Source organism: Cynoglossus semilaevis, chromosome 1 (assembly GCF_000523025.1).
Source record: "Cynoglossus semilaevis isolate Cse_v1.0 chromosome 1, Cse_v1.0, whole genome shotgun sequence".
Classification (NCBI taxonomy): domain Eukaryota; kingdom Metazoa; phylum Chordata; class Actinopteri; order Pleuronectiformes; family Cynoglossidae; genus Cynoglossus; species Cynoglossus semilaevis.
Window position 1 is genome coordinate 8,486,340 of NC_024307.1, and position 4,034 is coordinate 8,490,373.

Consider the following 4,034-nt stretch of genomic DNA (forward strand, 5'->3'; position numbering starts at 1 on the left):
CATGTCAAAGCAATTTTGATGTGGCTTTAATTTCACTGCACAGTGGTACTTTGCTCATTCCGTCCACATTATTGAACAGATAGACAGTCAGCATTCTGCTCTAATTTAACAGACCATATACCTGGGCACTGCTCCCATTCAGCTCACCACCTCCAAACTATAACCAACTAACAGGCTAATGACAACGTGCAGTGTCCGTCCTCTTGCCTTTTAATATCTTTCCGAGCCTCTATTTCCTTCGTCTTTTTTTTTCTTTCAAAGACAGGTTATCTAAACTGCTGTAAATATTTTATACTCTGTGCACACAAACGTGACTGCAGTCCAGGACCTCCACCTGTGTGAACCCATAAAGCTCATGCTCAGACCTCAGGCCAGTGGAATGGTGTTTCTGCTCTTTCCCCAGTTGTGGGAAGTCATGTGAACGGCTCGGGCCAAGCGGGGACGCAGGCCGGCCGACATCCATGTCTCTACTGCAGTGGCAAAAGCAGATGTGAGTTTTGCAACGAGTGGGACGGCCGTGTTCCAGCGGTCCACAGCACTGCTGCTCAGTTTGCCTGAGGGTTAAAGGAATCCAAAGTTAATAAAATGTCTTCATCTCACGAACAGCAGAAAAGGGAATGGCGCAGTGTACTGAAAAGCAAGAGCCACTTTCAGAAATGCGTGTCCTGAACTGAGGTTCACTGGGTAATGGTGTGTATACTCCACACATCCTCACTCACTCTGTGGAAAAAAACACTAAACTCTGCTCCCACTTATTTAACCCAACTTTACACTGCATGTTTTTTGTTTTTTTTGCACAACTTCACTGTCACCAAGTAGTTTGCAACATGTGGGCAACCACCCACCCTACTGGCACATGACTGGCAGTTTCCACAAGTTATGTAATCCCTCAAAGCCTGAGCCACATCACAGACTCAGAACTGACTTTCAGCAAATTTAGCCTGAGTCCGCAGCCACTGGAGCCCTTCAGGGACCGAGGGAAAGATGAAGGCACCATGAGCCACGTTGAGAATAAAATACCAAAGAAAAGAAGAGACAAGAAAAGGTACAGCAGGTATTTTGATTTGATCAGAAATGTCATGATAGCAGCGAACACATCCATCATCAGTTGTACCTAAGAGTCGTTTGGGTTTTTCTTTTTCATGACTAGTCCTAGTGAGAAAATACAGTGTGTGTTACAGCAGCCATTTTGGGGGTCGTTATCCCCTGGGTGGCTGCCAGGGGGCTTTAGAGGGGTCTCAGAAAATTGGAGGGAAGAAGACAAAATTTTTTTGAATAATTTTTTAGGTATCTGCTTTTATACCTATTTTGACTTGAACCGTTCAACATGTAAATCGACGAAATCATTCAATTCAAGTTTCCAATGGTACCTGAACGCACTGACGAAATCATTGGATTCGCAAGTTTCCAATGGTACCTGAACGCACCTCAGAAAGACTGACACACATGTACAATAGAGATTTGATTTCTTTAGTTTTGTTGTCCTCCGCCAAAAGTTTGTTGAAACACAGATGCTAATGCTGTTGTGAGATTTTGGCATGGAACATTTTGGGAACCCTTGTGTTAAAGCAAACTTGTCACTTAAACATCTTTCTTGCTGAAATTGTAAAAGGTGTAGCGTGGCATTTTCTTTTGCTAAAAATGCCAACCTACTCCTTGGATGCTAAACAAGCTACGTTTAGCATTTGTTCTTAGCCTTCATAACTTGACTCCATTTACCATTGAAAAAGAAATACCTGCCTAACACAGTACTAGCTCTCTGGTTCTGAACCTGTTCCACCTTAAACGTAACATAACATTACATTTATGTAAAGTAAACATTAACATAAACCCTGAACGTGAATAAGTTCAGAGCGAAAAGACATGTTTAAAATCCATGTGTCTGTTCAAACTGAAGCCAAACAGAGCTACAGTCAATTAAACCTCGGATACAACGCTTCATTAGATGTGGAAACGTAAACGTAATTAAAGTTAGAACGCAAGCAAAAAAGAGTTTAAATTGTTGGATCAAAACGTAAATGTTGTTTTTTTAGACCACATTTCAGTCACTCATCACACTTATCTTTTACCTTTCCCGTGTTTTGACGACCAGCTGCAGGACGCTGATTAGTGTGGTTTGCAAGAATGGAAGAAAAATATATCTGCTGTTCGGTGACTCACACACTTAACTGACTCCATACTGTGGATTGGTAGACTATATATCCCAGACTGTGTTTTGCTCTGAATTCTAGAATCCAGAGCGAGAGAGAGCGAGAGAGTGCTGAGCCGATGGTTGGCGATTCTAAATCAGGGCTCCTACTGTGTGAACCTTCATTAGGGCCCTGACTGTTTTCTTACCCCATAAATTATTCAACCCCACTTACTCCTGGGCTCATTTAATCCAAACTGCTTTAGACATTCTGTAGGGGGAGAGTGGCTTGTTTTCGGAGATTTTGTAGATTGATGGAAAGTCTGGTCTATCCAGGCTGGCACGACATGGTACAGTGGCGTTCAGAAAGTGTATAACGGACCTTTTGCCGGGACTCCATCAGTGATGAATGTCGGCCACAAGTAAACCACGGAGGGGCCTTTAGTTTGGATGGCGACTGCCATCATGCCACTCTGACCTCCCATCAAGCAGGGACATTGTGCGCATTCAGCATGGAGAGGCAATCAAGCCCAAGTGATTTGAAAGTCAGAAGATCAAAATTCTGCAAATGCACCTGGAGAGGCAACACACTGGGAATCAGATGGAAAATGTAGTTTCCTAAGACTGCCATAACACTTCAGACCTGTAGGGGCAACGTGCCGTGTTCAATTGACCTTTCTGCCTTCATTAAACGTGCGTATGCAATTTGGCCTGTGTTAAATACACCTTCTGAAAAGCGTTCTTAATTAGTTTTTTTTACAACTGATTAGTTAGTAAAATGAGATGGAGGGTTTACCATGGAGGGAAAGTAATTAGAGACAACAACAAATTGTCAACATCGACATTACTCCTTCTACTTCAACAAACCCATTTATTCTGCTCCTGATTCTCCTAACTGCCATTCAACTGAGATGACTCCTAATGTTTACATGGCGACGATACGACTCTGGATCCCGGAGTGTTTGGTTGGAGAACAACGTCAGAGAGTGGAGGTTTGAAAAGTCCGACAACTGCATCTCAGTGTGAACGGGGCAGAGTGACACAAAACTGTCTTTTTGTCACAGTTTACACCAGTAACACTGTTCAATGCCACACAATAACAACAATGGCTGAAACCATGCTCCGTCTGATCGTATTGGAGAAGCTAATTTGGTGCGCTAAAGTTAGCCGTCTCTGCCTTTTCGTTTTTCTCCTTTTACTGTTTGCTAGCTTCATTCTCTGTGGCTTGTTTTCCGGTTTTCTGAATTTCCGCTAACAAATTCTTCTGGTGTTAGTATGTTAGAGTGTGGTTAACACAGCGCCACATACAGGCCATGTGGTTACCACAGCGCCACATACAGGCCAGGCATATGTACTACAGGGACGGGAGTTGTATTCAAGTGGCTCAGCTTAAACGCTGAATTAGTTTTTGCTGAATCCGTGTAAACACTCTGGAGTAACTGGACGCAGCTGTAGTCGTATCGTATCATGTCGTAGCCATGTAAAGAGGGCACAAGTGCTAGAGCAAATTCGAGAACAACCAGTGTATGTTTTGTCCCGGTGCATTACCTCACTGCCCCACATGGGGGCAAAAAGAAATAGTGCCTGCTTTTCCACATTCTTGTGTGTTTCTAATGTTATTTTCTAAAAAGGTAGTCAACTTTGCCATCAGTGGATGTTACTTGCCATGGATATAGTTGTGTTTCAGACTTCTGCATCTAAACACCCACACTCCAGTCTGACAAATCAACAACCATACCAGAGTAACACTGAAGCCACATAATCTCTCTGCACAGCTTGCTGCCCATTTACATTCATGAAAACAGCAGAGAAAAATAACCTTAGAGTCTGCGTGCAACTCAGCAGAAATCCCATTTATTTAGTGCGGTTTCGGGTTTCCACAGCATCCTCCTGGACACTGGTGAGC

The 4,034-nt window shown here is 43.2% G+C and overlaps 1 protein-coding gene across 16 annotated transcripts in view; it reads right to left on the reverse strand.

Annotated features, from left to right (window-relative positions):
• The window catches only part of sox11a (SRY-box transcription factor 11a), a 436,554-nt gene that overhangs the window by 120,168 nt on the left and 312,352 nt on the right, over positions 1-4,034 (reverse strand). The window lies entirely within an intron of this gene.